The sequence below is a fragment of the Orcinus orca genome, chromosome X, assembly GCF_937001465.1.
Source record: "Orcinus orca chromosome X, mOrcOrc1.1, whole genome shotgun sequence".
NCBI classification, from domain to species: Eukaryota; Metazoa; Chordata; class Mammalia; order Artiodactyla; family Delphinidae; genus Orcinus; species Orcinus orca.
In genome coordinates, this window is record NC_064580.1 from 21083014 (window position 1) to 21107369 (window position 24356).

Sequence of the window (24356 nt, forward strand, 5' to 3'; positions counted from 1 at the left end):
AGGCTGGCTCTTCACCTGAGATCACACCCTCAGGGTTCCTCCCCTTCCCAGTCCCCTGCTTCTCTCACCCCTTTAAAGGTCTCCCTGGAAGCACTTACTTTAAAAAAATCACTCTCATACGAATCCTCACCTCAGGGTCTTCTTCTCGGGAACCAACCTAAAGCAGCACCTTTCTACCCATTTTTAAGTGTAGTCAAAGGCTCCATAATTCTCAGGCAGTACATTCCCAAAGTGCAGCAGAACAGCCCAGGGTCTCTGGTGTGATAAGTCAAATCCTTTTGAGTTCTCTCCCCAACAGTGTGGGATGAAACTGCGCCACTTTACCGCTCCAGTCCCCAGTGGGTAAATGCTGGGCAAAATAAACATCTGTCCCAAGGACAAAAAAATCATTCTCAGCAACAAAGTTAAATCCAATTAAAGAGGACAAACTTTCCCCAAAGCAATACAACTTGCAAAGAGGTGCTCTACCCAAAATTAGATTCTGTAATTGGCCAAGCTGATTCTCTTCCCTTCTTCTACCTCCTGCCCGGTTGCCAACCATACATAGGAAGTAAGTCCACCGCGTGCTGTTGTGAAAGAACAAGCCATCTACGCTGAGAGCCATTTTTAGTAATACAACGACTCCACAGGGGCTTTGACAAAAAACGTCTCTTTTCTCTGGTCCAGTGATTCTCAAACTATGGTGCCAGGACCACCAGCAGCAGCATCTGGGAACTGGTTAGAAGCACAAATGCTCTGACCCCCGCCTGACACCTAGTGAATCAGAAGCTCTGGGGTTGGAAGCCCTCCAGGAATTCTGAGGCACGCTCGAAGCTGAGAACCACTGCTTCGGTCAAGTCAGGCATCTTCTGTCTTTAATTTCTGTAAACATTTTTTCAAATTCTCAGGAGAGAAAGTAGGATTGGCTGTTACTAAGGAGTTTCAATCCTCGATGCAATCATCTATGGCAAGGAGAAAGGATGAGTAGAATGAGGGGAACTCTGAGAACAAAGAAGCCTCCGTGAACTACTGCATCCACCATTATTCACTGGTCTAGGAGTCATGGAAGAAGTCATCTATGATGTACTAGAATACAATGGATCAGGTCAGCCAAATATAGAGGTCTTCATGACAGTGATTTTGAAAAATGGAAACAAAGCAAGTTTCTCTGCTTCAGACTGTTTAGCAGTGCCTAATATTGAGATGAGCGCTCCTCTAGTGTGTTCTTATAACGTGACTGAATTACCCCATTAGTGTACATACTGTCAAAATTGCTTGCTTTTTTTTGTCCCTATATTGGAAGCATCTCAAAGACGGGGACTATTTCTTGTTCACCTCTGCATCTCTAATGACTGTACCACAGTTAGGTGATCAATAAACATTTCTTACATGTTGAATAAGTAAAAAGAAACGAGGCATCAAAATAATGTAGTCAATTCCTAACTAGAGGAAAGCCCTGGGATTAGGATTGAGGGTTAGGTTCTTCCATTTACATAAGTGACTCAAGGCAGCTCTAAACGAAATCCAGGTAGACCCAGAAGTACTTTGTGGTAAAGTGGTAGGGTAGGGTGACAACAGTGGAAACATTTTACAAAGGAAAGGTCCTTTTTTGGTTTTTGGTTTTGGTGCTTGCAGAGTGTAAGCTCTTTCCTCCCCTACCCAGTTCTATTGAGATATAATCAACATACAGCACTGTATATGTTTAAGGTATATAGCACAGTGATTTGATTCACATATATTGTGAAATTATTGCCAGAGCTGGCCAGGTCTTTGCTCAAAACCCACCAACCACTGCCTTTAGCAGGAGTTAACATAATCTTTAAATTAAAGGGTCCAGAGATAAGAAAGGAAGCTACAGAAACAAACAAACAAAAAGCACAACGAGATGGAACCGGCTGGGACCAAGACAGCAACAAATCTGACCTCCAACAGACCCTGAGTCTCATTATTTGCTGATTTTACTACATTAGCATATTTAAATGACACGCCTACTGGTGGCCATGACCAGACATTAAGGATCAAAAAAGGATACAAAGGGAGTGGCAGCCACTCCCTCGGAAAAAGCCCTGCCCCTTCCCCAGTAGACTAATGCATACGTCTCCCCACCTCACTCCTCCTCCCTGTGTCTTCACTCTTTAAAATTAAATCCCTCTCACCAGGTGGGCAAGAAGATGACCTGTGAACTTAGTTCCCCTTCTCCATTCTTTGGCCACTGAATAAAGCTTGTGCTGAGTCGATCTCAGCTCAGTTTTGTTATTACTCGGCTGCTCTAACCTGAGCGGAAAAAGAACCCTCCCCTGCCGAAGCAGAGAGCCTTGACCCAGGATAGGACCTGAACAGGGTCCAGACGACAATAATTTTAGTGAACATCCATCATCTCAAATAGGTACAAAAGAAACAAAGAACCCTTAGGATTTACTCTTAACAACTTTCCTATATACCACACAGCAGTGTTAACTATAGTCATCAGGTTGTACCTTACATCCCTAGTACTTACCTACCTTATAACTGCAAGTTTGTACCTCTTGACCACCTTCCTCCAACTCCCCCTCCCCTCATCCGCCACTCTGGTAACCACATATTTGATATCTTTTTCTATGAGTTTAGGGTTGTATTTTTAGATTCCACATATAAGTGACATCGTACAGTATTTGTCTTTCTCTGTCTGGCTTACTTCACTTAGCATAATGCCCTCCAGTTCCATCCATGTTGTCGCAAATGGCAGGATTTCATTCTTGTTCACGGCTGAATAATATCCCATTGTGCATATATATACCACAACTTCTTTATCCATGCATCTGTTCATGGACTAGAAAGGTCTTTAATTGGAATCTTAAATTGCTTTTGCCTCACAAAGGAGAGGCCTGTGGTTGCTTTTCAGACCCCAGAAAATAACATTTTTTCCATTAAAATCTACTGTTTTACTGTAAGGAATTTATGCTATTTCCTGGGCTCTCAAACCCTTTGTGAAGCTCCAACCATTTGGAGGACAGGGCAAGTTTTGAGGGGAGGGATGTGAAATCTGAAGACTGAGTATAAAAGGGCTGGGGGGAGCAGAGCAAACATAAAGAAAAGTGGGTTTGGGTGGGGTGCTCGAGACCTTTGCCAAGCAGATACGTTGGGGAGGGGGAGATGGGGAATGTCATCCGGTTTTTTAGAAAGGGGGTTTTAAGTTAAGGACCATTTATTTTAAGAGGCATAAACATAAAACTACAATTTAAATCGCCTTCCAGGAGTGAAGACCTACAACTAATTCATAAGCAGAAGGGGATCAGAAAATGCCACACCTGTGGGACTTCCTTGGTGGCCCAGCAGCTAAGACGCCGCGCTCCCAATGCAGGGGGCCCAGGTTCCATCCCTGGTCAGGGAACTAGATCCCACATGCCGCAACTAAGAGTTCGCATTCTGCAACTAAAACTCCCGCGTGCCACAACTAAGACCTGGCACAGCCAAATAAATAAATATTAAAAAGAAAAAGAAAATGCCACCCCTAAATATGCCACCTTGACATAAGGATTATTTTGAGCTAAAGGCAGTTAAGAAGCAACAAATGCAGAAAGAACTCTCTGCCCTCCTCCTATCTGCCTAGAAGCAGAGCACAAATTTCTCCTTGTAAAAGTGTTCCCACTCCCCTCTCCCACACCAGGAAGAGGAAAACCACCATTATCACCTGACACAGAACCTCAGTCCCAAGATGGGTCCGCATAACAAACCTCACTAAACAGCTTTTATCTTCCACTTGTTTCTCCCATATATTTTACCTGCCCACAATTTACTGCCCCTGGAATCCCAAACCCCTTGTTCTTTGTCTTATCACTTCTCCACAAACTTATCACCCCTTGTTAAAATGGAATATAAGCCCCTGGATCTAAGTGCCTGCTGGGGTCTTTACTTCCTTTTCTGTGAGGCCCTCATGTGCATATGTAATAAACCTTTTCTCCTGTCAATGTCTATTGTCAGTTTAATTAGCAGGCCCCAGCTACTGAACATGAAAGCATATAGGAAAAGTTTCTCTCTCCCTGCAATATTTTCTTGGGTCCTAGAGAAACAGCTTTTATCTTAAGATGTGGAAAAGAACAACTTTCGTTTTTTTCACAAGTTTTGGATTTGTCTTCCTCTCTTTTGTTGTATGTGTTCATCTTGGTGGTTTCCTTGACTTTTCCAGTCAGTGATATCTGCATGATTCAGATCATCCCAGGCTTCCCTGTACCCAACCTTTGACGTAATTGATGATAAAGGAAATATAAAGACTTTGAGACATAGTTTTTTTGTTTTTTTTTGCCACACCATGCGGCATGTGGGATCTTAGTTCCCCGACCAGGGATTGGACCCGCGCCCCCTGCACTGGAAGTGTGGAGTCTTAACCGCTAGATCGCCAGGGAAGTTCTGAGACATAGTATTAAGGTGAATTTACTTCTGAACAAGAGAGGGGAAACCTGATCGAACACAGCAGGATTAAGTCCTATGGGATGGAGTCTTCAAACTAACTATCAAATAATAATTCAGAGACAATTAAAGTATTGAGGATTTACTTATATTTAGGGACTACACAAGGGAGTACAGCTCCCATGGAGACCCTCTCAGACCAAAAGCAAGGGTGGGACTTATAAAAATCAAACCGAGAAAGTTTCATAAAGGATGACTGGTTGAACAAGACCAAGTTTGTCAGTTCAAGATTGGTTCATTGTAATGAAGCTGGGCACAGGCCATTTACGGAACCCCAAGTCTGGTTGTGGTTTTTAGGAACTGTGTTTACCCATCAAGTCTGTTATGTTGACCCCAGATATGCAGTTGAGTTATACATAGGCTGCAAAAAGTCACAGTTGCATCATGAAGCCATTTTTCTGCTGATTTGGACCAGTTTTCCAGTAAGTGGCTGCTCAGTTCCTTTTAGTGGGGCCCTGACCACGCACTGCCTTGCAATTTCTCATACCCTCGTGGCTCAGGATTCTGCAAACCTCCGACTTTGCTAAACCCAGGGTTTGTCACTGTGACCAGGAACATCTCCATAATTAAAAGTTGATGGTGACAGACATTCTTTGCTTGACCAAACTTCAGTCAGGCTCTTGAACCTTCTCCTAGGCCCATCTGCACACTTTCTTGTAGAACCTATTTTTGGCAAGAACCCTGCTAAATCAGTTTAACCAGAACTCCCTCCCCTGGATATCTGATCGCCCTCAATATATGATCAGGTTCCTCATCCTCCACCATCCCCCAGGTAATGTCTGACCACCCTGCCTTGTTTTCAGTAAAGAATCCTATTAGGTCAGTTGAGCTAGAATCCCCCCACCCTTACCCCTGATGTTTTCTCTTAGTAATTTTCTATCCACTGACCTTCCACCCTGCTCCTTGGCTATAAATTCCCACTTGCCCATGCCATATGTGGAGTGGAATCCAATCTCTCTCCTCCAGTGGGCCCTATACCTATCCTGAGGGTCTGGAATATACTTTTCTTTAACAATGATTCATATCTGAAGGGAGAATATATTAAGTGGACAAGGTAGAAAAGAATGTATCTGTGTTGGGAGGTACCCAAGACCACCCCTAGGTTTGATTATTCACTAGAACTCACAGAACTTTTTTTTATTGGAAGCTGGTTTTTTAACTGGAGGCTGGTCACACAGGCAGCCTCTGCCTAGCAGGTATAAAAATTCTTGATTCTTGGAAGGAAAGCAGGTGTTCAGCATAAACCATGTTGTTCGTACAGTGCAGGCACAGTGAGCTAGTCTTATCAGCTAAGAGTGGGAACTCTCTCCACAATCGAAGTTTCCAGATGCCATTCAACAGCCAGCCTAAGCAGGCCTTTAGCAGGCAACCTAAGCAGGCTTTCCAAAGGACTGCCGTCAGGCCTGCTATGTGAACTCTTTTCCGCACATATCCTCATTTGAAATCATTCTTTATCACGTTCAACTGTTTTATTTAGGGCACCACGGACAACATAAATATTTCTATAAAAGATTTATCAATCTTAAGGAAGATATCTACTTCTTCACTTAAGTTTTACAAAGATTTTGCTCCCTGGATTAATTTTTTCTGTCAGATCTCCCAGACAAGGGATCAGCAAATTATGGCCTGTGCGCTAAATACAGCTTGCCCTTGCTTTTGTAAATAAAGTTTTATTGGAACGCAGCCATGCCCATCCATTTATATATTGTTTACAGCTGCTTTTATACTAGAAGGGCAGGCTAGGATAGTTGTGACAGAGATTGTATGGGCCTCAAAGCCTAAAATATTTATTATCTGGTCCTTCAGAGAGGAAGTTTGCTAACTCCCATCCTAGACCATAAGAAGTGCAAATAATCAGCTTTCTTTTAATACTCTCAAGTATGTTCTTCAAAATATGTATTTCCTGTTTTGAATATAGTGTTCGTCTAATAAGGAGAAAACATTGAGAATAAGACCACTAGATGGGCATTAACTCTTGGGATGGTTTTCTCCATCTAAGTAGTTTACTTCTGCCCAGTACACAGAATTGTCACAATAATGGCTAAAATGTTCTAAGAAAAAGTGTTCTCCAATAATACAAAGAATTGTTGCTATATTTATTTTTTTATTATTATTTTATAGCACCAGGCTTCAGAGTGCTGGAAGAAATCTGATATTGGAGAAAGTGACCCCTTCTCTTGGTTTTGGAAATTCCCTAGTGATCATTTATGGGCTTTAAGACAGTTGGTTTAAAATAATTTCTCTGAAGGCAATTTTCAGAGGAGAGGGTATGCTGTTCCTTGAAGTCTTACCACTCATCCTGATCAAGCTTGGGATGTACAAACCCTACGGTCAACCTCACATTGTTTTGGATGGAATAGAGCTGAAAGCAGTTTCTAAATGTCCCCGCCTCAAGGATATTATACGGACAAGATTTACTAATAGACAAAGAAAGAGAAAACCAGACCAAAACAGTTATTGTGAATTTCAGGAGACCAGCTGTCCATGGACGTCGAAATTCTGCACAGGAAGTTTAGGGTTAAAAGTGCAATAATCGGGCTTCCCTGGTGGCGCAGCGGTTGAGAGTCCGCCTGCCGATGCAGGGGACACGGGTTCGTGCCCCGGTCCGGGAAGATCCCACATGCCGCGGAGCGGCTGGGCCCGTGAGCCATGGCCGCTGAGCCTGCGCATCCGGAGCCTGTGCTCCGCAACGGGAGAGGCCACAACAGTGAGAGGCCCACGTACTGGGGAAAAAAAAAAAAAAAAAAGGGCAATAATCATTTCTAACTGCGCTGGGACCTGTAGAGGCAGGAATTTGTAGAGGGGTCATTCCAACACCCAGAGCAGCTCTCAAGTGGTACTACCCTTGAGTCTCCCTCATGTGGGAAGACAAGATGAGGCCCAGGAACTCTCCAAGCTCTAGACACAGAAGCAAATCTCTCTTCAACAGGGGTCTGCTGCAGAATGGATAACAGGGGGCCGAGACCACAGGTGGTGGGAGTGACTCTGAGAAGTCCATAATCAAGGTGAACGAAAGGAAGATACAGAACCTTCTCACGCACTTCTAGCAACCTAGGCAAAAACACTGAATTGCAGAAGCAGCCCTATCTGATATTCATTCATTCATTCATCCGTATTCATCCACTCAGGAAATATTGATTATGTGGTATGTGCTAAATGCTAGGTGCTGAGTAAAAACTGCAGCTTACAGTATAGTGGAGGAGGCGGACATGAAATAAATAGGCGCAGTATAACGTAATGGTTAGTAGAGTGACTTCAAACTACTCGGGTTCAAATTCCAGCTCTGCCACTTGCTATTCTGAGCAAGTTCACTTAACCTCTCTGGGACTCAGTTTTCTCATCTATTAAGTAGGATTAATAATAATACCGACCCTCTTTGAGATGAACCAACTGTAACTGCACACAACGTGGGTGAATGTTGAATGAAAGAAGCCAAACACAAGGGTACACACTGTATGACTCCATTTACGTAAAGTTCAAAAAGAGGGAAAATGAAATCTATGGGGTCAAAAGTCAGGATAGTGGTTACCTGAAGGAGACATGAGGGGGACTCCGGGGTTCAGGTAATACTGTGTTTCTTCTTTGTCTGCTGGTTACACGAATGTGCTCACTTTGTGAAAATTCACTGGGCTGAACATTCATGTGAACTCTTCTACATGTACATAACAGTTCCATAAAAAGTTGGGAAATAACTATAGGAACAAAGCTAAAAGACAGATTTAGGGCTTCCCTGGTGGCGCAGTGGTTAAGAATCCGCCTGCCAATGCAGGGGACACGGGTTCGAGCCCTGGTCTGGGAGGATCTCACATGCCTCAGAGCAACTAAGCCCGTGCACCACAATTACTGAGCCTGTGCTCTAGAGCCCGCGAGCCACAACTACTGAGCCCGCGTGCCACAACTGCTGAAGCCCGTGCGCCCAGAGCCCGTGCTCCGCAACAAGAGAAGCCACCGCGATGAGAAGCCTGCGCACCACAACGAAGAGTAGCCCCTGCTCGCCACAACTAGAGAAAACCCGCGCACAGCGACGAAGACCCGATGCAGCCAAAAATAAATAAATACATTTATGTAAAAAAAAGACATATTTAGGTAAAAGACAATTTTTATGCACAAACATGTCCTTTATAGTTTTATTTATCCCTATGAAAAATTAGAGACAGCCTAAAAGTCCAACAGCTTTTTAAAAGATAACCATGGTGACTGTAACAGAAAAATTCTCACAATCTATTACTAATTGACCAAAACAGAACATAGCATTTTGAACACATACTACAAGTTTATTTCTGTAATCATTAAAATCTATTATTAAAAAGGAAAAATAATGAGCTCATTGGGTTGTTGGAAGGATTAAATGGGATATTACATTTCAAGTGCACAGAAGAGTACTTAGCATGTAGTAAATGCTCAGTGATGTTAACTGTTACTGTTTCTATACAAATATATAACTGCACACTGTGAGAAGAAATATAATGAAAAATGTGGTGTTATAAGAGTAGATCCAGGATCCAGGTTAGGTTTGCAAAACAAAGGATTCCTGTCATCCAGGACGCCATGATGCCGACCCAGAGCATTAACCACTAAGAGGCTTTGCACTCAGAGTCCAGAGCCACCAACCTCGGCACAGGCCACAAATGAACACCCAAACAGAAAGGACTGCAGACACTCACTGATAACAGCAATAATACAGTACATGGACATAGCTTGTTATGGTTTAAGAAGTATTTTCACACAAAAAGACTCATGTAGGTATAACAACAAACCCGTGAGGTAGATAATATTCCCAGTCCTCAGATAAAGTGACTGAGCTGTAATGACTTCTTTTTTTTTTTTTTTTTTTTTTTGTGGTACGCGGGCCTCTCACTGTTGTGGCCTCTCCCGTTGCAGAGCACAGGCTCCGGACGCGCAGGCTCAGCGGCCATGGCTCACGGGCCCAGCCGCTCCACGGCATGTGGGATCTTCCCGGACCGGGGCACGAACCCGTGTCCCCTGCATCAGCAGGCAGACTCTCAACCACTGCGCCACCAGGGAAGCCCTGTAATGACTTCTTTAACGTAACCCAGAAAGGGGAAGTACTGAGGTTTGAGCTTCATTTGTCTATATGTCCAACTTCAAAACATGCATTTCCCCCAGTGCCCCAGACCTTCCACAATCTGGGCAGCTATAAACAGACACAGAAGAAACTCTGCATCCCATTCCTGTCCCTTGGAATCTGGGAAGGAAAGCAGAAGAGTGCACTCTAGCCTTTCCTTCTATTGAAGGACTACTGTCTGGGAAGGAAAGAAATTGAGCCAGTCAGATCTCCTTGAACACATGCTAATGACAGACCTCCTAGCAAACACTCCAATAGTATTAACTAGTAGGACGGTCTTTATCTATGGAATACTTTGAGGAGGATGTACTTGGTTTGTCTGGCATTGTTTGTGGTAAACAAACCTGGAACATACGTATTTATGGGGCACGGCTCCCTGGAAAATGTAAGTTATGTAACAATCAGAGTAGAAAAAATGGAGACATACCATCACCAAAGTAGCTTTCTTTTCTTGAAAGTGATGACTTTGACATTGCTTAGAGATCTTATATGTTAAATCTGACCTGGTATGTGTCTTAATGTGGCAAGAAAGGGCCAGGAAAGCTGCACTGGTAGTCCCTGACTTCCCATTGCTTTGTCTGTGCTCATTACTTGTACCCTTGAAATTATCAGTAAAGCTTGATGCTGGGTAAGATGTGTGATTCTTGTAAGTCTGATTTGCCAATTTGATCCCTGTGTTAGCTCAGAAACGATGGGTATATAGCAGTAAGTACAGCTGAATTTTTGGGGTGTCCAAGGAGCACACTCAATGTGAAAACATCTTCAGACCACAACCCTTAGGGGTTGAGCCGCATCAGGGGACACCCCAGGAGCTCCAAAGACATGAATAGCCCAAATGAGGGCAGAGTCACTCCAGATGGGGTTTCACTTCCCAAAGGGGACAGGATGATTCCACTGAGAGACAGACAGGTCTTTCTAGATGGTCACAAGTTCCTGAACCAGAACCTTAGCCCTGGAAAAGACTCAACATTATTTTTCACTACTACTCAAATCCACACCCTGGTTCACATTCCAAGTTTGCCGGTGGTACTTTAAAGACCATTTGATAGAAAAAGAAAGAAGAAATCTTTCTTCAGAAGGCTTACCTGGTCAAAAGTCACCTCTTCTACAATGTCCCTGACTGTCGTGCTTGGTTTCGATCACTTTAATTAGCAACTGGTCCCTAGGGAGACCCCCAGATACTCCTTGCATTCTTTCCTTTTGTCATAAGTAAGCCCAAGTACTACCCACAAGCTTAGACCCAGGACTACCTTGTCAATACTTCAAATACTAGGCAAATGCAGAATTTTCCATTACTCATCCATAAGCTTCTCTTACTGAAGCAGGGAAAGGAAGTCCATAGGAAGTCACCTTGTCATAGCCAATAGGTTGACGATGGCTCAGAATAAGGCAAATGTGCAATCCTCCCCACCCTACCCCTGCAAATGCACAAATAAAAGTTGTTCTTCGATCATTAGATAGAGCACAGTCTTCTGTGGAGGCATGCTGTTATTACAAACATAAACACCTCATCTTCTTGTACGTAATCCATCTCCAGAGAGGATTCTTCTGCTCTGCTTGGGAATTAGGTCACAACTTTTAACTCAAAGCTATAGTATATGAAAGCTAGATCTTCCAGTGTGAGCATCTAAGGAGGTATCATAGTGGAGTAGGGGGGCCATAGCTGACCAGGAGGAAATGAATAAAATTATCTAAGTGGTTTCTGGTGGTTGTATCTTAGTTACTGAGCCTCATTAAAATATTTATCTGGTCAATACATATTGTAAAGCATGCTGTGTTCTGTCTTACATGTGGGAGTAGATTCTGTCTACTTGGCTAATGGGTACAAAAGCCTGAAGGCACCAAAGTTAGGTGGAGTTTACTGGCTTTTTATAATTCTTCATTAAAAAAAAATCCCACAGGCACACAGCAGGCTGGCCGTAGGCAAAACTGAGAGAGATGAAGTGTACCTTTGGATTTACCATTATTTTCTTTCTCTCCCTGAAATAGCCATTCCCCTCATACGAAAAGTATCCTTTCTCTAAATGTTACAGTCCTGAGCTCACCCCCCAAAATACCTTGCTGTGTCCCAAAGTTCTCTATCGGGTAACAGAAACTCTGAAATTGTAACCATCCACTTCATTCATTCATTAATTCACTAAACATTATTGGGCACTGTTTTGTGTCAGACATTTTAAGTTGCTGGGGACAAAAGAATGTGTAAGAAAGATCCTTCCCTTCCTTCTTCCCTGCCCACAAAATCCTATTATTTTGGCCTCATAAAAATCTTTTGGAGGGACTTCCCTGGTGGTCCAGTGAGTAAGACTCCAAGCTCCCAATGCAGGGGGCCCGGGTTTGATCCCTAGTCGGGGAACTAGATCCCGCATGCCTGCTGCAACTAAGAGTCCACGTGCCGCGACTAAGACCTGGCACAGCCTGCCTAAATAAATACATAAATAAATAAATATTTTTAAAAATCTCTTGGATTCTCTCTTCCCTTTCTACATCCCTGCCACCATCATTCTGACTCAGCCCTGGTGAACTAATATTGGATCTGCTGCAGTAGTCTTAACTACCCATCCTCTTTGCATCCTTTTCCTTCAAACCCAGTCTCCACATATGAATTAATATTCCTAAAATGTTCTTCCTGCTCCAAGCTGCCCTCAGATCCTCTATGATCTGATCCTTACCTGCCTTCCTAGATGTACCCATTCCCATTCTGTAATAGTTATGCCAATCTGCTTAGGTTCTTGGACTACACTATGGTCCTGTGCCTCTGTGCCTTACCATGTGGAAGATTTTTTGCTAACAGTTTTACTGAGATATAATTCACGTACCATACAATTCACCCACAAAAGTGTATAATCCAATGGTTTTTGGTATATCTACAAAGTTGTGTAACCATTGCCACATTGATTTTAGAACATTTTCATCAGCCCCAAGAGAAACCCCTTACCCACTGGCTGTCACTCCCCATTTCTCTCCAACCCCCTCTCAGCCCTAGGCAATCATCAATATACATTTTTTTCTCTATAGATTTGCCTGTTCTGTACATTTCACATAAATGGAATCATGTATTTAGCCTTTTGTGTCTGGTATCTTTCATTTGCATAATGATATAGCATGTATTAGTACTTTATTTCTTGTTATTGACAAATAATATTCCATTGTATGGATATACCACGTTGTATTTATTCATTCATCAGTTGATGGACATTTGGCTTCTTTCTATTTTTTGGCTATTATGAATAATGCAGCTATGAATCATTCATGTACAAATATTTGTGTGAAAATACGTCTTCAGTTGTCTTGGGTATACACAGGCATACCTTGGAGATATTGCAGGTTGGGTTCCAGACCACCACAATAAATTGAATACCACAATAAAGCGAGTCACATGAATTTTCTGGTTTCCCAGTGCATATAAAAGTTATGTCTACACTATACTGTAGTCTATTAAATGCACAATAGCATTATGTCTAAAAAAATGTACATACCTTAATTGAAAAATACTTCATTGCTAAAAAACGCTAACCGTCATCTGACAACACAGGGTTGCCACAAACTTTAATTTGTAAAAAACATAGTACCTGTGAAGCGCAATAAAGCAAAGCACAATAAAATAAGGTATGCCTGTATCTTGGAGTGGAAGTGCTGGATCATACGCTAACTCCATGTTTAACCTTTTGAGGAACTAGCAGCCTGTTTTCCAAAGTAGCTATATAATCTTACATTCCCAAGAACAGTGTATGAAGGTTCCAGTTTCTCCACGATCTCACCAGCTCTTATTACTATCCGTTTTTTTGATGAGAGACATCCTAGTGGGGGTGAAGTGCTATCACACTGTGGTTTTGATTTGCATTTCCCCGATGATTAAAGATGCTGAGCATCCTTCCATGTGACTATAGAGATCTTCTTTGGAGAATAGGTACCTCTCTGCTTTACACTCTTCCCTTGTCTTGAATGCCCTCTCTCCCACCTTGGTCCCCATTCCTGGTTTGTTGAGAACTTCTACTTATCCTTCAAAATCTGGCTTAACCATCATATTCTCTCTGAGGTCTTCCTTGACTCTCCCAGGTAGAACTAGCTCCTTTGAGCCACTTGTGTATGCTCTGCAACACTTATCACCCTGTGTTTTCTAACACGTAGGAATGCCCCCACACCACAGACTTGGGGCTTGGTCATGTAACTTGCCTTAGCCAATGGAACATGGACAGTTATGACTTATACCACATCCTAATACAAGCTCTCATGCTGTTCTCGATATGGCTTTGTTCCCCTTTTTGACCTTCTGCCTTCCACCATGAGAACAGCTCCAGATAGTATCTGCTCTTCAGCTTGGGTTCCAGAATGAGAAGACACATGGAGCTAAGTTGAGCCCAACAGAGCCCAAAGGTCCCCAAATGAATTCTGCCAAATTATAGTTTTTTTCTACTCGAAGTGTGACCCAAAATGAAGCATCCACGTTTATAATATTTACAAATATTTATATTTACAAATATTCAGTGCAATGCTTCTCCTCTGAAAGAGGCTGAGAAATCTTACAAACTGATGCTTAGGAGGAATCCTGAAAAGTGATCTAGTAACACTTTTCATCTCAGATAGGCTTCACTTCAAACATGTGAGAACATTTTTAAAAAGAATTCCAGTAAAGAATAACGTAGTAATACAGGAATAAATTTAATACTTAATGCACATGTGTAATGGTGGGATTCTGCTTTACATCTAACTTATTTCTTCATGCTATAGTTTAAATTATTTTCCTAAACCTTGGAGAAACGGAGGAAAACTGATCTCTGCTTCTGCGATAGAGATTTTTATCTAGGAGGTTCAACCATAAAACAGTGGTTTAAAAGATACAGGCACCCCTATGTTCATAGCAGCACTATTTACAATAGCCAAGACATGGAAACAACCTAAATGTCCAGCGACAGATGAATGGATAAAGACGACGTGGTACATATATACAATGAAATACTACTCGGACATAAAAGAGAATGAAATATTGCCATTTGCAGCAACATGGATGGGTCTAGAGATTATCATACTAAATGAAGTAAGTCAGACAGAGAAAGACACATACCGTATGATATCACTTGTATGTGGCATCTAAAATATGACATAAATGAACCTATCTACAAGGCAGAGACAGACTCACAGACATAGAGAACAGACCTGTAGTTGCCAAGGGGGTGGGGGAGGGATGGACTGGGAGTTTGGGGTTAGTAGATGCAAACTATTACATATAGAATGGATGGACAAGAATGTCCTACTGAATAGCACAGGGAACTATGTTCAGTGTCCATAATGGAAAAGAAAATAAAAAAGAATGTGTGTGTGTGTGTATGTGTATATATATATATATATATATATAAAACTGAGTCACTTTGCTGTACAGCAGAAATTAACACAACATTGTAAATCAACTATACTTCAATAAAAAATAAATAAATAAAACGGTGGTTTGGAAAGAGAGAAATTTTGTTCCTCAGAGGACATTTGGCAATGTCTGGAAACATTTTCGGTTGCCACATCTGTGGGAGAGTGGTGATGGTGGAGGGTACTACTGGCATCTTGGGGGTAGAAGCCAGGGATGTTGCTAGACATTCTACAATGCATGGGACAGCCCCCATAGCAAGAACAAAATCTAGCCCCAAATGCCGATAGTTGTAAGGTTGAGAACTCCTGCTATAAACTATCAAGACTGGTGGTAAGGATGGGTGAAATGAGTCTCATTATTTTTTTTTTTATTACTGAAGTATATTCACACTTAACCTTTGAGACCATCCCATGGCCTCAGTTGGCTGCACTGCCAACATCAATTCCTCATCCCCACCCCCCAACTTTCCCTTCCAACAGCCATCAATTTCTCGGGGGTGGAGCATTTGAGCAAAACTAAGCCAGTAAGTGCACTCCATCTCTCTATACAATGATTTGTTCACAGGTAGGCATGTGGCATGCTCTAGGCCAATCAGGGTGAATATTAGAACTGCTGCTGGAAAGGCAGCAAGTTCTCTTTCTCCTGCTAGAAGTGAAGGAAGAAAAAGGAACCTTAGGTATTGCCTGCAGCCATCTTGAGACTGCAACAGGATGCATCTTTAGGTTGAACGACTCTGCAAAAAGCAGAGTGGAGAGACAAAATCCTTGCTGATGTATTTAGGCTACTGGATCAAGGCTCTCCAAAAGCCAAACTAGTCTGTAAACTTTTTGCTTGCAAGGGTTATAAATCCCTTCATTATTTAAGCCATTTTGAGTTACATTTTCTGTCACTTGCTATCAAAAGCAACCTACTAATATAACCATCCTTAACACTTTTCTCCAAGATTGAATGTTGACAGTGATTCCAAAAGGAGGGAATGAATTAATCTAGGATGGTCAGGAGTATGGATGGTTTGAACAAACTTTGCAGGTGATTCTCACGTTCCTTTGCTTCTCTCCTCTCATCCCCAGTGCCATAGACTGAGCGTTTATGCCCCACCAAAATTCATGTTGAAACTGAATCCCCACTGAGATGGTATTTGGAGGTGGGGCCTTTGGGATATGATTAGTGCATTTATAAAAGAGACCCCCAAAGCCCCTTGGCCCCTTCTGCCACGTGAGGATATAGTGAAAAGATGGCCATCTACGAATCAAGAAGCAGGCCCTCACCAGACACCAAATCTGCCAGCCCCTTGATCTTGGACTTCCCAGCCTCCAGAACTGTAAGAAATAAATTCATGTCATTTATAAGCCACCTGTCAACTAAAAAAATATGCACAACCTAAAAGTTGAGAGTTATGTTTTATTCGGGGGAGTACTGAGGACTTCAAGCCTGGAGGCAGCATCTCAGGTAACCCTGAAAAAACTGCTCTGAGGAGGTGAGGGGGGAGCTAGGATATATAATAGTTTTGCAACAAAGGGCAGGTAGTAGGAACAAAAGATTACTGTTAATTAATGAAAGCTAGAAATCTCAAGTTAAGGAATTTAGCACTTTTCTTTGTATGGGAAGATGCAAGAGTCTGGGCTCACTGAAACCATGCCTTTGATATGCGCCTCAGCTGTCTGGGGCCAGTATCCTGTGTTTTCACATCCTGAGTTCCCTCAGGGCTCACCGTGGGGAGTGGCTGCAGTCCGATGGCTGCTAGATGGCAGGTATTCTTTGTTTCCTTCCTGAGTTCCCTCAGGGCTCCTCAGCTCACCTCCCGGTGACTGTGACATGCTTTGTTTATCGATATGGCAGGCAGTATTTTATTTCTCACACGCAATCTATGGTATTCTGTTACAGCAGCCTGAACAGACTAAGACAGAAATTGGTACCAAGAAGTGGGGTGCTGCTATAAAAGAATACATAAAAATGTGGAAGCGGCATTGGAACACGGTAATAACTAGAGGAGTTTTGAGATGCACGCTAGAAAAAGCCTACATTTCTGTGAACGGGCTAAGATACCCGATAAGAAACATTATTTTCCTTTTTTTTTTTTTTTGCGGAAAATCATCCCCTGGGTTTTCTTCTTTGAAATACCTGCCGCAAGGTGAAGGTGAAAATCAGATATCACTCTAGCTCAGTGGTTCTCAATACTCGCTGCTGCACGTGGGAATGAAGTGGGGAGCTTATTGTTTTTAATTGAGGTATAGTTGATGTACAATATTATGTAAGTTTCAGGTGTACAACATAGTGATTCACAATTTTTAAAGGTTATATTCCACTTATTATAAAATATTGGCTATATTCCTTGTGCCGTATAATATATCCTTGTAGCTTACTTATTTTATACATAGTAGCTTGCGTCTCTCAATCCCCTCCCCCTATCTTGTCCTTCCTGCCTTCCCTCTCCCCACTGGTAACCAAGTTTGTTCTCTACATCTGTGAGTCTGTTTCTGTTTTGTTATATTCATTAATTTGTTTTGTTTTTTTGTTTGTTTTTTGCTGTACACGGGCCTCATCACTGTTGTGGCCTCTCCCGTTGCGGAGCACAGGCTCCGGACGCTCAGGCTCAGCGGCCATGGCTCACGGGGCCAGCCGCTCCGCGGCATGTGGGATCTTCCAGGACCGGGGCACGAACCCGTGTCCCCTGCATCGGCAGGCGGACTCTCAACCACTGCGCCACCAGGGAAGCCCCATTAATTTCTTTTGTTTTATTTTTTAAGTTCCACATATAACTGGGGAGCTTTAAAAGCTCCTAATACCCAAGCCACCTCCAGAGATTCTGATTTAATCAATCCAGTGTTTGGCTTCCTGGTCATAGAATTTTTTAAAGCTCCCCAAATGATTCTAACGTGCAGCCAGAGTTGAGATCTCCCTGGGCTTCACGCAGCATAGAATCTTATAAATGCCGTTCAACAACCTCTTTATCTGCCAGGCTGACCATTTTGTTCTTAGTCAGTGATTTTTGTGTATGGTTTTTGGAACTTTTAGACATTGTCTGAATCATAAATTTTCATTAGCTACAGATGAGACGAAATTGCATGGTTTCCCAAAATAAAATTACTTAATACTTTATGCTTGCTTAATGTTTCTGATTAGGAAAGACCCAACATGGGAATAGAAGTTTCATATTAAAGCAAATCAACAGACCATGAGACAGAAAAATGTTCAATGAACACCTCTCTGGGCATCTTAGAGGGGTAAGTTCCTGGGCTATTAAAGACAGGAACTGTCACACATACATACATACACACACACACACACCACTAATAACCTATTTCCTTCGGTCTAATTTATTCCCAAATATCAGAAATAGGGACTATTCCACTGGCTTCAAAACCTGTGACACTTCCTCCTCTCTCTCAGGCCCCAATGCTAGGATATTACAGATGCCACAAAACCCAAACTGATCAGGGAATTTACATTCACCACCTTGATGCAGCATAAACTTAGGGATTTTCTTCTTGCAGCTGAGGATCACACGATGTAGAAAAATAATTCCAACTGGTCACAGGATAAGAACAGTGAAGACCTCAACAGAACATTAGACCCACATTACAGGAGGGTTATCCAGGAAGAGAAGGAACCAGAATTCTCTGGTTAAGTCTATTTCCTATTGTTCTGACAAATCCAGTTCCCATCAGAATGTTCACATGCCCCCACCTTTGACTGGACATGTGGAAACACTGTAGCATCAAGTGCTGCAGAAAACTGTTGTCTCCACCTGGAACTGCTGTGTTCTACTGAGACCAGGAACTGGTCTCCCTGTCGTTGGTTGCCTCACACTAGAAGCTGTTCCTTCCTTGAGCAGTAAGTCAGATTGCCTCAGCACCTACATCAGAAAGGCTCTAGATTCCATTCATCCAGAACGCGATAGATAGCAATGTCAGGACAGGTTGGAGAAAAGCAAATTGGAAAATCCCTCACTTCAGCAAGATATAGGAATTGGCTGATGAGGGGAAAAAGCCAACACTTAAAGAATTTCCAAATGCCCATCCTGGTAACAAATAGCTATCTGTTATATTTCTCTTCTTTTTTCCCCCAATTTGTTGCCTTTGCAGGATCCCCTCTAAATGCTATTTTGAATTCTCTGTAGCAGTTGATAATTGAAAGTTATACACATTCTTGTGGATAGATTGAGCACCATCATAGCATGATCCAAATAGGATTCTGCTGGTTTCTGAGGTACAAGAAACATCGTTTTTATATTTCTTTTTTGAATTAACTTACTTGGAAATAATTTCAAATTCACAAGCTGTAAAAATAAACATTGTACAAAGAACCCTGTATATCCTTTACCCAGATTCACCTATTCTCCACCCCTCTCTCTTTGCAAATTTCATACGTCATGGCCCTTGATCCCTAAATATTTCTGTGTGTACTTCCTAAGAGTAGAGCTAGTCTCTTCCATAACCACAGTACAGTTACAGACTAAATGGATGCCAGACATTGGGTTCATTGTTAGCTGCTGGGTTTTTTAGAAGTAATTTTTGTAATATTCTGTAATTCTTGGTAAATAATTTTGAGCTTTCCTCTGGGATGCAGTTAAGTTACTTGGAAACAATTTGATTCTTTCAAATCTTGCTTTTCAGCTCTGTTACGCTGAATCAGACCAGAGCAGCCTTTAGTCTAGGCCTAGCTCGATCCCACTATTGAGATAACACCTTTCTAAATACTCTACCTAATGCCCACATAGTACAAGGGTTCTCCAGTCTAGCAAAAGGGAAGATGAACTACTCCCAAACTTGTGTGATCGCCAAGAAGTTTTCCACTTGATACTTTTGGGAGATTATTTCCCTGGCCTCAGCTAGTTTCCTTAAAAACTCATGTACAAAAAAAAAAAAAAAAAAACTCATGTACAGATCAGCACTAAGCGGACGATTCAAGGGAGCCCCTCTGCAGACCTCCAGAGTTCAGTCTCCAGGCAGCACTCTCCTCTCTGGTCCCCCGCCCTGCGAATCCTAGCCACCGTGGCCTCTCCAAATTCTCAACTATGTCTCCGCAACTCAGGAAACCTGGGGGTTCTGTTTGCGTTGCCCGTCCCTGCACTGAGGTTTGCAAACTGGCTCCAGGCAGTAAACAGGGGCAATCATAGGGTTCACCTTGTTTGTGTCTCTTCTCTTAGGGATCTCTGTCCTGTGCTGCCTATCGTCTAATGTCTGCGAACCATCGTTTCGTACATTTTCTCTGCTTCTTTAGTTGTTTAAGGTAGGAGGGTACATCTGGCCCCTGTTACTTCATCATGGTCAGAACAATGTTTTTGCCTAATCTACTGTCCATATTTCAATTTTGTCAGTTGACCTAATAATGTCCTTTATGGTATTTTCACCTCCCCTGCAGTATACGGTTCAGTTTAGGCTCAGGTGTTGCCATTTAGCTGTCATGTCTTTTCAGACTCCTTTAATCTCAAACACTTCCACGGCCTTTGCCTTTTATGACACTGACATTGAAAGAATACTGTCCCACCTCCTTTTCCTCATTCTGTGTCCAGCTGATATTTCCTCAGGATTGGATTCAGATTATACATTCTCAGTCAAAATACTACATAGGTGACATGTATCCTTTTCAGGGTATCACCTCTGGAGCTACATGATATCCATCTCTCCTTCACTGGTGATGTTAATTTTGGTCACCTGGACTAGGTGTTGTCCAATTTTTCCATTGTATACTTACTATTTTTTTCCTTCCCTTGCTGCTAATGCGCCATCTCTGGGGAGACACTTAACAACCATGGAATATCCTGCCCATCAAAACTTCCCCTACATTTAGTATCTATTGATGATTCTTGCCCGACTGAGGCTTTATTATGATGGTTGCAAAATGATAATCTTCCAACTCTATGACTCCCTCCCCATTGACCCTTGGCATTGTCCTTGTAAGCAAAAGCCCACCACCCTTCTCCCCCATTTATCCATGTATATACCTGTTTTTCCATTGGTTTATAATTCAGTACTGTAATTAATTATTTTGGTGCTCAAATTGTCTAAGATTCAGCCTGCAGAAGCCCCTTCAAGCTGGCTGCTCTGTACTTGTCCCTAACATTTTTCTGATCACTTCCTTACTTCCTGACATATCAGGATATTCCATGCTCCTCTTGAATCGATCTTGCTACTTCCCTGGAATCAGCCAGAGAAACATAGTTTTAAAGTGTGAAATGAAACTCTGACATACACAACTGGCTTTCTTCAAGATCTCAATCCAGGAGAAAAGAAAAAATTCTCTCGGACAACCAAGTCATTTAAACTTGTGTCCCACACTACCAATTAAGAAGCACAATAACTGACGAAAGCACTATATATAATGCTACCTATAAACCCACTAAAATGGAAAATATTTGGAATATAAACTGACTTATACTCTCTTCTATCCATAAAAGTTACTCACAAGTTAGTTCATATATGGTTAATTTACATATTCCGGATCACAGAAGTTTCATTACATTAATATATTTTGCATAGCACTTTATAAGCATCAGCTGTGTTCGACTGCATTAACCCAATTTCTTCATCTTTCCCAGTATCCATACCATTTACTGTGTGACTTTACACATCTTTCCATCAAAAGGCCAGGTATACAAGCCCACTCCTTAATTTTCAGTTCAGCCACGTGGCTTGCTTTGACCAATGATAGATATGACACAGGACAGGCTTGTAAAAGTGCTTCCACAATGGGGCTTGTTCTCTTGCGATCTTGCACTCCTGCCATTTCCATGAGAAGGATATATCTGGGTTAATCACCCTTGTTCAGCCCTGGGGGGATCGGTCAACGTTCCAGCCAAGTGAACCCAGCCAACATCGGCAGAGTTGCCCAGGAAGCCCAGCCTAGATTAGCTAAAACCTGTAGATCTATGAGAAACAAATATTTATTGTCATATACCACAGAGGTTTGTGATTGTTACAAGGCAGATGCTAACGAATATGTTAGCTAATATAATACTCAAATATCCCTCACTAGATAGGTAGAACGGATATCATTACCCTCTCTTTACAGATGTGGAAATGAGCTTCATAGAAGTCAAATGATTTGATCATAGTTCTAGAGCAAGTAGGTGGGAGAACAATATTTCAGAACCTAGGTTTTCAGAGTTGGATTCCAGGGCTCTTTGCACTGCACCTCTTAGTAAAGCTGCCTCGAAGAGTGGAGTTTAAGGGCATTCCTGTGGAGTCACATGTTCATCAGGGGTCCTACGACAAATGCTTGCCGAGCTACACTCTTCGCTTGGCCACCTAAGACTACGGCTGCTTCACCCTTCCTGACTGGAAACCACCAAACTTGGAGCAGAGAACAGACTGGCATGTGTCATTATAATTGGTCACAGTAGTAGCCAGTTTATTCTCTGTTCCGAAAGCTATAACCATTTGAGTTCAGCTCACAACTTATTACAAATTGAAATGAATATCCATGTTCTTCTGAGTAAAGAACCACACACTTCAACAACAACAACCAAACAAAATAAGAATTACGGAATTGTAACTAAAGCCTAGAGTTTGATAAAGCAGGGCTGTTACATTTTCTTAATGTCTTCACACAGGGGAAATCATTAAAATGATATTTAAGTTCTTTTTTGTACCACCGTGAAAGATCTAAAATTTTCTTTAGCTTAGAAAATATCAACAGGCAGTGTGCTGGGCACTCCCGCGGCTCCGTCTCCTGCTACAACGGTGTGTAGACGGCACAGACCCAGGGGCGCCCCTCGCTCCCGCCTCCGACCACCTCCAGCCTGTGTTCCACTCGCAACCTTCGGAACCAGCCGCTCAGCTGTCCTCGGCCACCGGGACCGCCAACACCATATTCTGAGCTTAACTCCATAAAGCCGCCGTCAACCGCCTGGTCAACATGCATCTGCCGGCCTCCCGCACCTACCTCTGTCTGCGCTCCTATTTCCACCGCCACGACGCGGCTCTGGAGGGCCTGGGCCACTTTTTCCGCGAAGTGCCCGAGGGCAAGCGTGAGGACGCCCAGCGCCTCTTGAAAATGCAAAAGCAGCGCGGCAGCCGCGCCCTCTTCCAGGACGTGCAGAAGCGTCTCAGGATGAGTGGGGTGAAACCCAGGACGCTGTGGAAGCCGTCGTGCTCGCGGAGGAGAACCTGAACCAGGCCCTTGTGGACCCGCACGCCCTGGGCTCTGCCCGCACAGACCCCCGCCTCTGTGACTTCCCGGAGAGCCGCCTCCTAGATGAGCAGGTGAAACTCATCCAGAAGATGCGCGCCCACCTGACCAACCTCCGCTGGCCGGCTGGTCCCCAGGGGGTGCTGGGCGAGTCCCTCGTCGAAAGGCTCGGCCTCCAGCACGAGTAGGAGCGTCCGGAGCCCAGCGGCCTTTGAGGAGCTCCTCTGGCGTCAGGGCTTCTGCCTGAAGCCCCGCTCTGCAGCCACTAGGCAGCTTTTAACCACCCTGGAGCTCTCTCCCAAGCCTTTGACCAAATGGCAACAATAAAGCTTTTTGCAGCAAAAAAAAAAAAAGAAAGAAAAGAAAGGAAGCAAGAAAGAAAATACCAACAATCTCATTAGCTCAGAATCGACATAGATGTCCATCGACAGATGAATGTATAAAGAACATGTGGTGTATATACACAATGGAATATTACTCAGCCATAAAAAAAAGAATGAAATAGGGACTTCCCTGTTGCCGCAGTGAATAAGAATCTGTCTGCCAATGCAGGGGACACGGAGTCGATCCCTGGCCCAGGAAGATCCCACATGCCGCGGAGCAACTAAGCCCGTGCGCCACCACTACTGAGCCTGCGCTCTAGAGCCCACGAGCCACAACTACTGAGCCTGCGCTCTAGAGCCCGTGAGCCACAACTGAAGCCCATGCGCCTAGAGCCCATGCTCCGCCACAAGAGAAGCCACCGCAATGAGGAGCCTGCGCACCGCAACGAAGAGTAGCCCTGCTCATTGCAACTAGAGAAAGCCCGCGCACAGCAACGAAGACCCAACACAGCCAAAAATAAATAAAATGTTTTAAAAAATAATGAAATATGCCACTTGCAGCAACATGGATGGACCTAGAGATCATCAAACTAAGTGAAGTAAGCCAGACAGACAAAGACAAATATCACATAATATCACTTATATGTGGAATCTTAAACAAAAATGATACAGAACCGACAAATTGGCCAAATTATATTCACCACGGGGATACTTATTAAATTATAGACAGCTGGACCCTACCGCAGACCTACTTAATAATAATTTCCAGGGGAGGAACCTGGGAGTTTTTATTTTTGACAAGCAATCAGATGATTCTTATGCTCAACCAAGTTTGCGTTTAGATGACGCAGAGGCAAAGAAGGGTGATAAATTGTGATTTTTTTAATGGTTAGTTCCAGTTCTGATGCCTTAAGAAAATCATTCATCTTCCCTGGACCTCAGTGTTCTCATCTGTAAAACTGTGCCACTGGACCAAATGCTGTCTGGAAGAGGCAAATAGAGCTTGTAGACTAGAGTGAAGTTTTAAAGT

At 42.9% G+C, this 24356-nt stretch overlaps 1 protein-coding gene and 1 pseudogene across 1 annotated transcript in view; one reads left to right on the forward strand and one right to left on the reverse strand.

Annotated features, from left to right (window-relative positions):
- Nucleotides 1–24356, reverse strand: part of KLHL15 (kelch like family member 15) — a 475484-nt gene that overhangs the window by 279403 nt on the left and 171725 nt on the right. The window lies entirely within an intron of this gene.
- On the forward strand, nt 1042–23330 carry LOC101288629 (ferritin light chain-like; annotated as a pseudogene).